Source organism: Crinia signifera, chromosome 5 (assembly GCF_055691185.1).
Source record: "Crinia signifera chromosome 5, ASM5569118v1, whole genome shotgun sequence".
Taxonomy (NCBI): domain Eukaryota; kingdom Metazoa; phylum Chordata; class Amphibia; order Anura; family Myobatrachidae; genus Crinia; species Crinia signifera.
Genome location: NC_139221.1, coordinates 116021583 through 116038544, shown reverse-complemented (window position 1 = coordinate 116038544; position 16962 = coordinate 116021583). Strand labels below are relative to the sequence as shown.

At 46.6% G+C, this 16962-nt stretch overlaps 1 protein-coding gene across 3 annotated transcripts in view; it reads right to left on the bottom strand.

Moving 5' to 3' along the window:
- Positions 1-10467, bottom strand: part of RNF182 (ring finger protein 182) — a 94064-nt gene extending 83597 nt beyond the window's left edge. The window contains exons 1-2 of one of the 3 annotated variants that reach the window (XM_083187887.1): positions 10421-10460; positions 10257-10330 (exon numbers count right to left, since the gene is read on the bottom strand). The gene's annotated coding sequence lies outside the window, so the exon portion shown is untranslated. Of the gene's footprint in view, positions 1-10081; positions 10217-10256 lie in introns of those variants that run through there. The other 2 variants (XM_083187886.1, XM_083187888.1) reach the window with 2 other exon arrangements.
- Positions 10468-16962: the final 6495 nt, after the last annotated feature.

The window sequence follows — 16962 nt, the reverse complement described above, 5'->3', positions numbered from 1 at the left end:
CTGTTTGAGGGACGGCCACCAGTAGGACCTGGTGATAAACTCGTAAGTTTTCTGAATGCCTGCATGGCCAGCGAATTTTGAAGAATGCGCCCAACAGAGCAACTTCTTTCTTAGAGCTGGCTTTACATATCTTTTCCCTGTAGGGGGCGTGAGATTTGAAACTCTCGTTGCGGAGAAGGCCACTGGATCAATAATAAAATGTTGATGTGTGGACTTAGACTCACTTTCTTGCTCCCATGAGCGGGAAAGGGCATCAGCTTTTCGGTTTTGTGTCCCTGGACAGAACGACAGCTTGAAACGGAACCTGGAAAAGAAAAGTGTCCATCTGGCTTGACGGGGATTTAAACATTGAGCAGACTTAAGATACAGAAGATTCTTATGGTCTGTGATAATTGTGATCTCATGAACAGCGCCCTCTAGAAGATATCTCCATTCTTCTAATGCCAACTTGATGGCGAGGAGCTCTTGGTCACCGATGGCATAGTTACGCTCTGCAGGCAGGAACTTACAGGAGTAGAACCCACAGGGATGAAGACGACCATCGGGCGCTTTCTGCGAGAGGACTGCCCCAACACCCACGGAGGAGGCATCAACCTCGAGAATAAAGGGCAAGGTGGTATCAGGTTGTCTTAAAACAGGAGCGGAAGTGAACCTCTGTTTCAACAGATGGAAGGCTTCGATGGCTTCTGCCGGCCACTTCGCTGGATTAGACCCCTTTTTCGTTAAGGCAGTGATGGGAGCCACAATAGAAGAGAAATTACGAATGAATTTTCTGTAATAATTGGCAAAACCCAGGAAACGTTGAATACCTTTCAGCGAAGAGGGAATTGGCCAATCTTGGATGGCCTGCAGTTTTCCTGGATCCATTTGAAGACCAGAACCGGAGACAATGTACCCTAGAAAGGGTATAGACTTCACCTCGAAGACACACTTCTCCAGTTTACAGTAGAGATGATTTGCTCGCAGCCGGGACAGAACCTCTTTGACCCAATAACGATGTTCTGTGATGTTATTGGCGTAGATTAAAATGTCTTCGAGATATACAACTACATGACGATACAGAATGTCCCGAAAAATCTCATTGACATAGTGCTGGAACACAGCTGGGGCATTGCTGAGCCCGAAGGGCATGACGAGGTACTCATAGTGGCCGTCTCTGGTATTAAACGCCGTCTTCCACTCGTCGCCCTCTCGTATGCGGATGAGATTATATGCACCCCTCAGGTCGAGTTTCGTGAAGATGGTTGCACCGCTGACACGGTCAAACAGCTCGGTGATGAGGGGCAATGGATATCGGTTCTTTACTGTAATGTCATTGAGGCCGCGATAATCAATGCAGGGACGTAGGCCTTCATCCTTCTTCTTTACGAAGAAGAACCCTGCGCCAGCAGGACAAGTCGAAGGACGGATGAATCCCTTTGCCAGATTTTCCTTGATGTAATTGGTCATGGCTTGAGTCTCTGGAAGAGAGAGAGGATAAGTTCTACCTCTGGGTGGTTCTTTGCCTGGGATAAAGTCGATAGGGCAATCCCACGGTCTGTGAGGAGGTAGGACATCAGCGCCAGACTTGCTGAATACATCTGAGTACTCTTGGTAGGGAAGAGGCGGAAGGTCTGCTGCATCGGCTGAAGAATGACGAGCTGGGAGTACCTTTTGGAGACAGGTACCGGAGCAGGAAGGATCCCAGGAAAGGATTTCCGATGTCTTCCAATCAAGACGAGGATTGTGAAGACGGAGCCAGGGTAAACCCAGAACCAGAGCATGAGTGGCTCGGGGTAAAACCAGGAAGGACAAAAGTTCAGTGTGCAGGACTCCCACTTTTACTGTAAGTGGCAAAGTTCTGCGGGAGACTGTCGCATCAGGAATCCTACTGCCATCCACAGCAGTAAGGAAGACAGTCTTGGAAAGACTTTCAGTGGGTAACCCCCACTTGCGGACCAGTTCTGCAGTAACGAAGTTGCCAGCGGCACCGGAATCAAGAAGTGCGGAGACAGTCTTGAAATGCTGACCAACTTGTAGGGAAACTGGAAGGACACAATCAGTTGCTGATGGAGAGGACTTAATTACTCCTAGCCTACCCTCTCCTTGACGGGCTAGGAGGAGGAGTTTTCCTGACGCTTTGGGCATGCAGAAATTTGATGTGCAGGATCGGCATAATACAGGCAGAGCTGTGCCAACCGTCGACGTCGACGTTCTCCTGGAGACAAACGGAAACGGTTTATCTCCATTGGTTCTTCTTTGGAATGGACCGCAGGAGCAGTGGGTAAAGAAGGCGGAGGAGTTGGCACTTTAACTGGAGCGCTCTTGTGACGTTCTACAGCCCTTTCTCGGAAGCGTAGGTCTACTTTGATACACAATGATATAAGGTCATTTAGACCTGAGGGTAAGTCTCTGGTAGCGAGTTCATCCTTAATATGATCGGATAGGCCATGCCAGAAAGCTGCGTATAAGGCCCCATCACACCAAGAGAGTTCAGACGCCAGAATCTGGAACTGGACCAGATATTGCCCGACGGAGCGGGATCCCTGTCTGAGACGGAGGAGTTCAGTGGAGGCAGATGCTGATCGCCCAGGCTCATCGAAGATACGCCGGAATGTTGACACGAAGTCCTTGTAGTTGGACAGGATGGCATCAGATCTTTCCCATAAGGGAGACGCCCATTCTAACGCTGCTCCACACAGGAGGGAGATGATGTAGGCGATCTTGACCCTTTCAGTAGGGAAGTTGCTGGGTTGCAGCTCGAAGTGAATCTCACACTGATTGAGAAAACCTCGACAGGTCTTGGGGTTCCCATCATACTTGGTGGGGACAGAGAGATGAAGGCGAGGTGCAGCAGCCATTACAGGAGGATGAACTGGACTTGGAAGTTCTCTGACAGGCTCAGGGCCACTGAGAGTGGTCTGTAGCTTATCCAGCCGGGAAGACAGATCTTGCAGACAATGAATCACTTGGCTCTGCGCAGCCTCTTGCTGATCCAAGCGAACAGCCAGTTGCTGTACAGGGCTGGGTGGAGATGCTTGGTTTGCGGCTGGATCCATTTGGCTAGTGCTTACTGTCACACCAGGGGGGCTCAGTCGACGAGACTGAGACCTCTGGTGGGGACCTGGACCGGTGAGGTTGGAGAGGACCCTTGCGCATGGAGGGCGCGACAGTGCACCCAGAGCCAATAAGCAGTCAGAGGTAAAATACAACCGGAGTTTATTTGCAGATGGTTGTAATATAAACAGACAGTAAAGTATGCAGGAGAAATAACAGAGTTCATGCAGATTGCAATACTTTACAGATGTGATGTGATGTGGGATCGATGGTGGAACATCGGATGTGAAGACTGTGGGTCCGGAATGACGGACGGAAGGCTTGAGCTTGACTGTGGGTCCGGAATGACGGACGGAAGCTTGGCTTGGAGATCCGGAATATCGGACTATCGATGATGATGTGGGAACATCGGATTCGGGTATCGGATATGGAAGGAGACTGTGGGTCCGGAATGACGGACGGGAGATGACTGTGGGCCTGGAATGACGGACGGAAGCAGGAGATCCGGAATATCGGACTAGCGATGAAACATCGATGGTGGATGATGCTGGAGCATCGGAAGGACCAGAGTCCCGGAGCTAGGCTTGGTCGCTGGGCTGACGAGGCAGGATCACAGGCGGTGGAATAACCTGGACTTCACAGGAGATGGAACAACCTGGAACACACTGCAGCATGGAAAACAACACCAGCAGAGAAATACACTTGCACGGAGACAAGGACAGCTGACCATATACTGGAGACAACTGAAGCACTAGCAATGGTTCTGAGAGCTCCCAGCATACTTATCCCCACTGGGTGGCCAGGATTGGCCGAGGAAGTATGACAGGGAGATCAGAACCAACAGGATTGGACAGCACAGACATGTGACTGGGAAGAACATGGCAGCCCCCATGTCTACTATGGCGGGAAAGTGTGTTTGTGCACACCATGCTGGATACTGGGAGCAATGGCGGCGGACAGGTGGATTGCCGTGCACTGGGGACTGTCACTGGGAGACAGGACGCCGGCAGGGATGACGTCTGGACCGCAAGCTGAACCTGCGGAGGCACTTAGCCGGTAGGAAAGTCTGTCTGACAGCTCGGATCGTGACAACAGGTACACAAGTGCACTCATTAAAGAGTAACACATTTTAAGAGATCCACAGGTGGAGTTAAATGTGATTGTGATTCTGTGAGGAGACTTGGAAAATGTTAACTGTTGGTAGCTCTCGAGGACTGGAGTTGGCTACCCCTGATCTAGAATATGCTACATCCACTTGAATCCACTTATCAACTCTAGAAGATTTGATAACAAACTTAAATTAGTTATTTAAGGTCACCAATACCCTTTTCACATCTCCAAAATAACCTGGTTCGAGCAACTCTGCAATTTTAAGAAGGGATAAACCTATTTAGCCGTATATAATGGGAAATGGTTTAATGTGAATGCGTCAGACTCAGGTCTGACCCGGGTTTGCGATGTGAAAGTGGTACAAGAGAAACTGTGTCCTTCCCTGTAAACCCGACATACACTATACTATTGAAAAAAAAATTATAAAAAAATGTGTGTACACTCTATATAACGCTACCCCCCCCCCCCCCCCCCCCCGACAAACCATGTAGGCTAATTTACTTTTAAGTAACGACCTGTATGTTGAGATGCCGTGGGTAACGTAACGTCACTGGTGGATATCGTTGACGATATCATCCTATGTGTATGCACAATGTGTATGCACAATATCTTCCACCCATGGCACAGTGTGGGTTGCTTAGTGTGTGCGGGCTTTAGACAGATTACTTAGATTGCATGAACCAATAGAAAGATAAAGATATTAGCCAACCTTTCATCATTTTTCTCAAACTTATAGTTCTCCTCTGCCTGGGAAATATAAGTTATCGTTGCTTGTTTAAAAGATTGAAAAGTTCATTAAGAAAAGATGTATAGAAAATGTTCATTAAACACTTGCGTTCAAGAACAGTGTATGTGTGTATTTGCAGACAAATGTATTTTGCAGTGTGGGTGGACAGATTAACCAGTCATTAATAAGCAATTCTTTTTCTGTGCATGATCAATAGATTTGATCAGATTTATTTAAATCTGTGTGTATAAATGTTTTGCTAAGAAATCCAATGTTTAGGAGTTTCCTAAAAATAAATGTCTTTAGTGTCCCTAATCCCCGGCACCCCTAATCCCTGGCACCCCATCTAAATTCTTTGGTTTCCCTAGTTTTAGTTGCAGTTGTGGGAGGAGATATTCATCCACCTAGCACTTTCTGGTGTACAGTAGGTAGGGACTATGAATAGTAACTTTTCCTACTCAGATTACTGCTGCTTTTCACAAGGCAACCTAGGCACCTGCCTAGGGCCCAGCAGATCCCAAGGGACCCTATAAATATATCCTGACCACCCAAAACATTCCCAGAGGAGCATTGCATGACTACCGCGTGACAATATGACATCACACTAACTTGCTATTGATCTTGACTTGATATTGACATTGACTATGTGGTCAAAATCGAAAGCCCAAATCACACTGTGTGCACACACCAATAGTTGTTAGAGAAATACAGTAACATATTGGTTAAACATCTTAGAAAAAATAGGGACAAACATGAAGAGCTAATTAAAAAATGGTGAAGACTGATTATGCACACCAGGCAAAACACCTCAATGTGTAACAATACTTGTGCTGCATCTGTTTCCAAGCAAACATCACAAATGATCTATAGAGACAACGTAGCAGGGGGTTATGGGAACTGCTCTATAAGTAGAGTAACGCAGATGTGATTATTTTTTCACTGGATAATTCCCTTTGCTCTGAATCTGACATACTGTAAGAAACAGCAGAACAGGTTGCCAGTCCTTTACACTATTAAACATGATTTTGTCTAATCAAATAGATTGATTGGCATTAACATAATGTCTACTTAGGCAAAACAAAAAACAAAACAAATATACAGTATGTATACTAGCCACCCATCCCATCTTCATGGAATGTTATCATTTGGTCTACAGCAAATTGGTCGACACCATTAGGTTGAAATGGTTCTAGGTCGACATGGGTCAAGGTCAACATGGCTTTGGGTCAAAAGGTCATTAGGTCGACACAAACATTAGGTCGACATGGTCTAGGTCAACAGTCAAACTGTCGGCATGGGGGTTTTCACTGTTTTTTTTACCTGAATTTCAACACAGTCGACATGGACAATGGTTAAAGTGCACCATGTCCCCTCGCATGGCTCGATGTGCTCGCCATGCTTCATGCTATTTTATTCTCCAACCACACCCTAGTGGATGGTAGGGCATGAAATACCACCTGTCAGCACATGTCGTGTCGGCATGGGCACCGAAACGTAGCACCGCGTCCCCTCGCATGGATCGCTGTGCTTACCATGCTTCGGGCACTTGCCTTGCTAGCTGTAAAAGGATTTTTTGGTGAGTCTCCTGGCGCTAGTATGATTTCTGGGTCGCCTATTCGGAGTAAAGGGATATTTTCCCAAAGATCCCCAATACAAGATATGGCAAAAAAAAAATTGTTTTACTCTTGGCGCCCCTTTCTCGGTAATAGAATCTGGATGATAGAAGAAAAAAAATATATATAAAGAATGTATGTGCCCAATCCACCGTATGGCTTTTCCTCTTTTCCTTCTCCTATTCCTTTGACGTATCCTAGATGTTTTAGATATGAAAAATAAGAGACATGCAAAATCCAACTTGCCTTGCTAGGCTCGGCACACTATTTTATTCTCCCACCACGCCCTAATGGGTGGTAGGGCATGAAATACCGCCTGTCGGCACATGTCCGGTCAAAAACCCATGTCGACCTAGACCATGTTGACCTAATGCTTCCGTCAACCTAATGACCTGTCAACCTAAAGCCATGTCGACCTAGAACTATGTCGACCTTGACCCATGTCGACCTAGAACCATGTTGACCTATCCCCATGTCAACCTAATGGTGTCGACCTAATGATTGTCGATCAACTTACTGTAGACCAAATGACCGTAGCCCAGCTTCACATGGGACCAGTTTTGAGTTTACATGTACTAAAATCTATATATGCTTTCCATCTTGGCATAACAAAGCCAATACAAGATTTACATTTTACTTGAAATGATCCTTAAAGAAAGATGAGTTGACTCCCCAACAGACGCATTTACTATGGGCGAGCCCCATTTATACTGTCTAACTGCCCAGTCACACATGCTTCTTCGATTTGTTCCTATGTTTGATGGATTTTTTCTTTTACTAGCTTCACTAAAACTGTCACTGCTTGGCTCCTTTTTTCTCATAGATTGTTCTTGATGGTACTTTTGATCATCAGCCACCAGCCTTGGGGAGGAGGCAAAGTTACAGTAGGAATGATGGTAAATGCAAAGTTGCAGATAGGTGGAGGGGGTCAGAGGAACACATGGGGAGGAATAGGCCAGTGGTACACACGGAGAGGTCCGAGGCACATATGCGGAGGGGAGATGACAGATCCACATGGGAAGGTAGAATGCATAAGTAGTTATGGGAATGAGGGTTAGAGGCACTTAAGGGGAGGGGGGCAGAGGCATGCTAGGTGAAGTTTGAAACAGTGGTGCATATTGGGAAAGGAGATGATAGGTGCACATGGGGAGCAGCGAGGCAGAAGCACTCATGGGGAGGTAGGTCAAAGGAATGTTTGGTGAGGCTTGAGGCAGTGGTACATATTGGGAGGGGAAATGATAGGTGATCATGGGGAGCAGGGAGCTAGAGGCACTCATGCGGAGGCCGGTCAGAGGCATGCTTGGTGAGGCAAGAGGCAGAGGTACAACTGGGGAGAGGAGAGGCTGGAGGCACAGGATCCCATTGTTCCCTTTTAATGAGATATTCACCACATCACACCAAAGTGGTTCCAATGTTATGGCTGATTGATGAAAAGTATGTATATTTTTGAGTTACAGTTAAGCTAGGAGGGGGCCAATGTGCAGCTTCTTTCTGGGTCCCTCCTATCTAGCCAGCAGGGCAGAGACTCTGGGCACTAGATGACCCTAGTGCCATCCAATAGTCCAGAGCGCATGCGCAGGTCTCAGGGAAACTGGTGCAGTGGTTTTCCATACTGCGCATGCATGAAATGATGGGCTACCGCACCATTTTCCCACTGATTTGTGCAGTGCTGGTGCTGCCATTAGAGGACTCCATAGAGGAGAGCATTGAAATGGGTGCAGGGTATACGCTCCTCTGGACCTAGCGGCCTGTGGGTACCACACAAACTGCACCAATTATTGATATGTCGCTGCTACTGAATAATTTCATATTTTATATGAAAGATCTCTCTACTTTTATTTTGACTAGCCAAAAAATGCTAATTCCAGTATTACCAAAAGTATTGATTGTAGGAGTTTGTTACCAAGTTAAATACAGTATGTGGAAAAAAAACATATAAGTGCACAGTATATCTATATATACTATATAGAGTTGTAGAGAAAATTATGGTACTTGTTTAGTTTCACGTCGTCAGGGGGCATGCGTCTGAGTCCCCTTGCGGGGCTTGCTTTGCTCGCCCATGCTGCGGGCACGTTGGCTCGCTGCGCTCGTCGCGCTATCTAAAATTAACTCTATGCCAACGTGGATAGTAGGGGTATGAACTATCTTCATTGGCATAGAGTTCATTTACCTTATTTTTTATAGTTTAGTGAGCGCAGCAGCCGGAAGTTCACGGCGGCCATACTGCCGCCGTGAAACTAAACAAGTACCAAAATTATAATAAGGTGCCACTTTTTCCCAATTTGAAATGAATCTGTTCAAAAACTTCCAAATCACCACCAGAATATACATTTTGCTGCCTTCTTACAAATAATAATAATAATAATAATAATAATGTGACTTCAGCCCCATACACATTAGACATTAACAAAAAATAACATTTTGGCACTTCTGAGCTACATCTATTATAAAAAAAATTGGGTACTTATGTATTATCTGGGCTCCCATGTTAAATGCACCACATTTTTTCCTACCCCTACTATCCAACTACCCATGGAGTTGATTTTATAAAGCGTGGCGAGCGCAGCGAGCCACCGTGCCCGAAGCGTGACGAGCCCCGCGAGCGGACGCGGTCTCATAAGAAAAACGGGAGCCCAGATATTACATAAGTACCAAAATTTTTTTAGAATGTATGCACAATATCGTTAACGATGCGAGCTCCCAAGTATCATGAATGACCCCCACTTGTTGTCAGTGCTTATGCCCAAGGTTGACTATATTGTCCAAGAGGCGTGCAACAGCACACAGTGGGTGATGCCACTGACGATATCATTTACCGATATAGTTCAGTGTGTAGGTCAATATCATTTGGCCAGGACACCTGGAAACTGCAAGGGTACATCACTGATGATCACGGTCGTTCATTTAGCAATCATCTTGTTTACAGGGCTTTAGTGACTTTTAAAATTACTAATATAAATTAAGAAGTAGAATTAGAATAGTAATAATATCAATACCACAGTAATTTAAGTGACAATGATTTATTATAGAAAACGATACCTCAGTCTAATTACACTGTATATACAGTACATCTTTACTATTCCCAAATATGCTTTGTCCTTATCACACATAACAGGAAAATCCTTCTGAATGACAGAATCACATGTACACAACCTAAACGCTTGCTAATCTCCCCTCCTGTCAGGTTTATTGCACAGTAATAGTAAAACACATCTATTATCATAGACCAGTTACACCTCCCTATTGTGTTCTATAGAATGAATGCAACAATCTCTGAGAGACTGTGGCAGCACAGAGCAGGCAGATCTTCCTTTGTTCAAGGTAACGTTAAGATGCTCTAGAACGGATCTTGTCTACATTCTGAGATTTCCATCAACAGCTTCTCTCCAAGGTGACCAAGTAATGACAGGCACCAATACTCATTCCAAAACTATATTTTCTCATACAACATATTAGGGTATTTTTTTGCCCTCTTTTACATGTACAGGGAGCAGTATATTGTGGAAAGTTATTATACAGTGATAAATGAGATGTCAACTGTACTACCAGCTATACATGTTCAGTTCAGTCACTCTGATCCATTCACTTACTGTACCTGCTGGGCTTCTGCTGCACTATCATTAGAAACCATTGGTGCAGTGTACGCTGCTTGCAATGACAAAGCTTGGATTCTCAGGAAACCACTTTGCACATAGGTAATGAGGCGACACCATAGAGTGCTCTGCAATACAGCCCAGGTATTTAAATGGAATAAGGTTGTTTTAATTTACCTGGGGCTAGGCAGGATATTGGTACACAGCTGCTTCTGCTCCTCCTCCTCTCTCTGTGTTGTCCCCATCAGCATCTGAGAAGTGAAGCTTTGTTACTACTACACAGCAGACTGGGCAGCTCCTGGAAGTCACTATAGCAACAGACCGCCTAAAGACTCACTCACTCTGCAGCTATGAGCTGGTACAGCAGCTTTAACCCCTCCTGACTTCATTCAAGAAATCCATTGAGTAAAGAATGGAGGATGCAGGAGGAGTTATCATCTTGGAGGTGACATGGATTGGCCATAAACTGTAGAGCTGCTGTGATGATGATGCTATAAATAGGAACCGGGGACATAGGACTCCAGCCAATAAAGGGTATATTGCAATTTGATGTTACAATGTCATTCACAATATAAACTCATTCATATGTGACGAGTGGCCACCACTTTATGACCAGACCACATTTTGCCGGTTTACATAGAAATAACTTTTTTTTAGTCCACTTACATTGTATTTTGTTAATTTTCTTCAGATATGGCTTTCTTTTTCTTTTTATACTCTCATTGGCTACTTTATAAGGCAGAATGGCCAATCCTGTCCTCAAGATCTATAAAAAGTTCATGATTTTCAGGCAACCTGTGGCTCTATAGTAGGAATGAATGCAGCATGTTGGAAAATGTGACAGTTAGTAATGACTGCAGCTGTGCACCAGCTAGGTGATTTGGAAAACATGGACCGTTGGTAGATCTCGAGGACCGGTTTGGCCACCCCCATACCTCCCAACATGACCCTCTCCATTAGGGACACCATGCTCTGTTTCTGGACTTCCCTCTTAATTTTTGATTGCTATCGCCTGTGTGGAAACACCTTTCTTACCTATTAACCTGTTTAAAACAGGTGACGGGAATCATACATTAAAAGGGAAGTCCAGAAACAGAGCATTGTGTCCCTCCTGGAACATGGATTACATGTCTGTCTTGTTAGGGTATCGGATAATGAATGAAACACATACAGTACAGTAGTTCGATATATGATTTGTTTATTTGTCAGAAATTGTTAGCCTATGTACACTTGGCTGGTGATAAGTAAATTAGGATACATATTTATGAGCTAGTATGTCCAAATGTGAGATCGATCGAGGTATTGCCGAGCATATTAGGCATTTTGAGTGGGCAAAGCAAGAGCCCGTATTTGCATAAGCGGAAGATGTGGACAAATTACACGCTCTTCCACCACGGTGAGCTTAGGCAGATGAGTCGGTTTCGGTGCATACTTGAAGCCGAACTCCTTGCTCGCATACACATACTGCATGCTAGAGCCTCTGCATTTGCTATGTATGCATCTCACCAAATGTCATAGTTAGTATGAAAATGGGATCGGTGGTGCACTTGCACAGTTCACCCTTGTGCCAGAGGCGATCGTAGACACCACACACATGGCCAAAGGAATTGTTTAGAAATAGCTTGGAGGTATTTTACCGCATTATAAGGTTTTTCCCCTCCTCTGGCTTAAGATCTATGACAATACCAACTACTTTGTTTGAACCTAAATATGTTTATATAATACATACAAAATACTGCTGGTTTCCTTTTCTATTCATGTTCAGTAAAATGAATTTTTAGGATTTTGGACGTCTTCAAAACATCAATCCAGGAACATTTGGTTGTTGACAGAAGCGTAACTAGAACTGTGCGGGCCCCATAGCAAACTATTGGTATGGCCCCCCACCACCATTTTCAAGAAAGAGAGAGAAAGTCAGGGGAAGAGACAGGGAGTACGAGATGCCATCATGGAGAGAAAGGGGGAGAGAGAGTGAAATATGGCTTTAGGGAGTGGTGGTTTTAGTTCGAGAAAGAGTGAGAGGAGGGTAGGAGAGAGGAGAAAGAGAGAGACTAGGGCAGAGATAAAAAGAGAGGGGAGATGGAGGGGGAATTAAAGAGAGAGTTGAGAGAAAGAGAAGGGAAAAGAGACAGCAGGGCAGAGAGAGACTGGGAAGGGGAGAGAGAGGGGGAAGGGGGGAGAGAGGGAGAAGGAGAGAGAGAGGGGGAAAGGGGGAGAGAGCAGGGGATAAAAAAGGAGAGAGACAAGGGGATGGGGAGAGAACAATTAAGAGGAAAGGGACAGAGTGGGGAGAACAAGGAGAGAGAGTGAGGTGCCATGTCTCCTGTGTGCAGAGGCTACTGAAGTGTGCACCGGGTGTCCTGTGGGGAGGGAATGAGGTGAGGAGGGGAAAGAGAGGGGTGAGGCAGTAAAAGGATTATGACAGGCATATTTCCCCCTCTCACCAGCCATCAGGCTCCGGCAGTGGTGCTTCTCTTGTGAATCTTTAGCCCGGCCCCTGCTCTTCCCTGCGCCGAGTCTCTTGCAGCTGCCGTTCTACTGTGCCCCGGCTCCTGTGCACCGGGTGTATGTGCACCGAGTTTCCTGCTAGCGGCTCAGGCATTGCAGGCAGCCATCAATCTCCTGTGCCCTAGGTGCGTGTCCTTTGTGCAGGGGCTCCAGCCTCCTGCAAGCACCTCAGGCAGCCGCCGATATCAGTGCGCCGGAAGTCCTGTGGGCTGGGCATGGACTCCTGCAAGTGGTTCACTGATTTCCCAACAGCGGACAGCATTTGCCCGCACTACAGTATGTGGAAAAAATTAAAGGGTGCAGGGGATAGCCTGCTGGGCCTTCGGGCCCCGTAACAGCTGCATCCCCTGCACCCATGGTATTTACGCCACTGATTGTAACATTGGGTGTCAGGAGTGAGACAGAGAGGCAGGGGAATAGAAGGGACATGGGGGAGAGGGAGTGAGGGGAGGCAAGGGGGGGGGTGACAAAGAGATAGGCAGGGAGATAGAGGTGGATGTGGAGATGAGAGAGGTAATGTGGGGATAGACGTGAGGCAAGGGGTTGGAGTGAGAGAGAGGCAGTACAAGTGGCACTGTGCACACCTCACAGTACAAGTGGCGCTGTGCAGGTCTTGTTCTCACCTGCCTTCTCCTCTTCCTCTGCAAGTCGTGTCTGTACACAAAAATAAAAAAGGTAGAAAAGTCCCAAGGCGCTAAAAAGTCCCTGCAGCCTCAATTCCCAAGGGAGGACCACTTGACAATCCTCGGTACAAGAGATTCCAGAAAAACAACAAGGAACTGAAGGCGCTTGACTGGTATGTCCAGGTGTGTAGATTAATTCCTCAGTGGTGGGAAACAAAACATAAACAAAAAATGTGTATAAGTGACACAATCAAAAAATGGATAATGGAATTATCATGGGTCCCAGAGACAAATATCGTACCGGAACTCACAGTGCAGTGCTGTGCTTAACACATATAAAGGTATCTTTTTACGGGTACACCGCTGGTGAACAACTGAAGTGCAGATATCAGAAGGTGAGTAAGTACTCCAATGTGCGTACCATACTCACTGGTGAAAATATATGGTGAAACAAATAAAGGTTTCTTTTGACACTCAATATAACACAGGCATACGTGGGTGGATGACAATGGTCTCAATGCTGCATACCGTACTCACTCCGTGTGTAGGTAGGATCCACTTATAAAGGTATCTTTAGGAGGATGATCCCCTTAAAACAATCCACTCTCCAATGTCCCCGTATTATGAATTATCTTCCCGACATGTTTCGGGAAAGGCGGCTGGGACCGCCGAAACATGTCGGGAAGATAATTCATAATACGGGGACATTGGAGAGTGGATTGTTTTAAGGGGATCATCCTCCTAAAGATACCTTTATAAGTGGATCCTACCTACACACGGAGTGAGTACGGTATGCAGCATTGAGACCATTGTCATCCACCCACGTATGCCTGTGTTATATTGAGTGTCAAAAGAAACCTTTATTTGTTTCACCATATATTTTCACCAGTGAGTATGGTACGCACATTGGAGTACTTACTCACCTTCTGATATCTGCACTTCAGTTGTTCACCAGCGGTGTACCCGTAAAAAGATACCTTTATATGTGTTAAGCACAGCACTGCACTGTGAGTTCCGGTACGATATTTGTCTCTGGGACCCATGATAATTCCATTATCCATTTTTTGATTGTGTCACTTATACACATTTTTTGTTTATGTTTTGTTTCCCACCACTGAGGAATTAATCTACACACCTGGACATACCAGTCAAGCGCCTTCAGTTCCTTGTTGTTTTTCTGGTGTCTGTACACAACCCTGGCGGGTCCCATCGGTGCTGGTATTAGCTTGCACGTTCTCCGTCATTGTAGGGTCCCCTGTGCCCCGGCATTGTCGGGTTGTGCTGTGCGCCAGCTCCTTCAGTGGATGTCTCCTGTGCCCCGATTTTGGTGGGTTCTGCTGTGCGGCACCTCTGGCAGTGGAGGCTCTGCAGCGGCTCCTGTTGTGTGTCGGATGTTTCCTGCTCCTGCTGCCACGCTGCTGTCAGTCTGTTATGATGCCCGCCTGGGCACGGGGTGGAAAACTGGAGACAGGAGTTCAGGCGTAAGCCCACAGCCAGGACCGCCGGTCAGGATGGCCACAGCGAACCCTACTCTGACTCTGTTGAGTCCCCCAGGCAGATGACAAACCCCTGCAGGAACTAGGCTTCGCCTGTGGCCGCCGCGTTCGAAGGAGCCGGTTAAGCCAGCTCCAGCCCCGATGCAGCCAGGTCTTAGGATTGGACAAGGGGTGAGCAACCGTCAGGGGGTAGCTCAAAAGGATATACTAGCTACTGGGCCTAGCTGGGAAAGCACCCCTGACTGCCGGCACCTGGCCAAAGACGGGAACACGACCCAGTCGCAGACACAAGAGACAGATAGGGAGTCTCCAAACAAACGGTAACAACAGGTACGTATCCCCAAAACAAAACCAGGACAGAACCGGGGGCCCTACCTAGAACGGAACTAAAATGGCAGAGAATGGGAAACTGAACGTAACTGACTGGTAACCACCAGTGAAGGAGACGGGCAAAGCCCACGGCGGGGCTGAGACCGGAACTCCCAAATGAAATAATGGGCTGGTCATCCAAATAAACTAAAGAACAATGGCAGACTGCCAGAATGCAATTAACAAGAAAATAACCAGGCTCCACAGGAGCACTTACGTGACCCAAGGCTGGGGGACAGAATGGGGCAGATCCAGGCACCAGAGAAGCTGAACCAGGGCAGCTGGAACGAGTAACCAGGAGCAGAATCCCAGACCGGCAGGAGCTTCAGAAGAAACTTTAACCGGTGCCATGATGACTGCGTCCACCACTTAAAAGGAATGGAGCCGTCAATCCACGGCCGCCGTCTGACCCAGCCCCCAGCCTAAATTAACTTCAGGTGGGCGAGCGGCACCCTCTAGTCTCTCGGCATCCCCTGTTGCCCGGCAACCGCTGAGTGGCTGCAGGGGATCGCCGAGGACTGAATGACGCGCTCCCCCGGCGGGCGGAAGTGACATCCCGCCGCCGGGAGGAAGTGCTGTGCGGACGCTCGGTGGTGCCGGGCGGAAGCGCCTTGTGCACTCTCCGTGCACTGTCCCCCCGCTGCCGAGCGTCCGCAGCCCTGATACAGTCACTGAAGGGGGCGGGTGGCGGCTAAAGGATGGCAGCGCAGTCATAATTGCGCTGAAAAATTATTAAACTAAAAATGAAAAAATAATTAAAGAGGGTGCAGGGGAGAGCCTGCTGGGACCTCGGGCCCCCCAAACAGCCGGGCCCCATAGCAATTGCATCCCCTGCACCCTCTGTAGTTACGCCACTGCTTGTTGATGATTACTGTATTAGATCTTCTCACATAGCTGTCTGATTAAGATCCCAAAACACTGTAAATCATTAACCCATGTTTTCTGGACTCCAACAGCAAACAGTTGTAAAATGACAAAACCAAATATTATTGACTACGATGTATGATGTATGCAGTGTTCAAGATTGCCATATTGTAATGTCTGTACATCTCATTGTCTGTTATCCTAATAAAAATTACTCTTTAAAAAAAAATAGCTTGGCGAACTGTTTGTCTGCGCCAGAGTAGCGCAATGACGCTGCTGGTTGCTTTAGTAACAGCATTGAAGGGCCTGTGTTAGGTTCCATTATAACCAAGGTTGGGTCATAAATGGGGATGCAGTCAAAATCCCGAAGGTCAAAATACCGACAAGATCAAAATCCCGACATGGTCAAAATCCCGACATGGTCAAAATCCCGACATTTAAAATCCCGACATCAACATGACTTTTGGTCGACAGGTCGCGAGGTTGACATGGGTTTTTTCACAGTTTTTTGACCCAACATGTGCCGACAGGCAGTATTTCATACCCTACCATCAACTAGGGTGTGGTGGGAGAATAAAATAGTGTGCCGAGCACAGCGAGGCACCGTGCCTGAAGCATAGCAAGTGATGTGAGGGGCTGCGGTTGACTTCCAACTGTGTCCATGTTGACTGTGTCGACATTCGGATAAAAAAACTGTGAAAAACCCATGTCAACCTCGCGACCTGTCGAACGAAAGTCATGTTGACTTTTTCACCTGTCTACATTCTATATGTCGGTATTTTGACCTTGTCGGGATTTTAAATGTCGGTATTTTCACCTTGTCAGGATTTTGAACATGTCAGGATTTTAAATGTCGGGATTTTCACCTTGTCGAGATTTTGACCGTCTCTCAATGGCTGTCGGTATTTTGACCGTCGGGATTTCATACCGAATCCCATAAATGGTCTCGTCAGCTTCGTCTCAATTTCGCAAATACATATCCAATATGGTTATTTTAGTGACCTTCCCAAGGGACCTGACTGC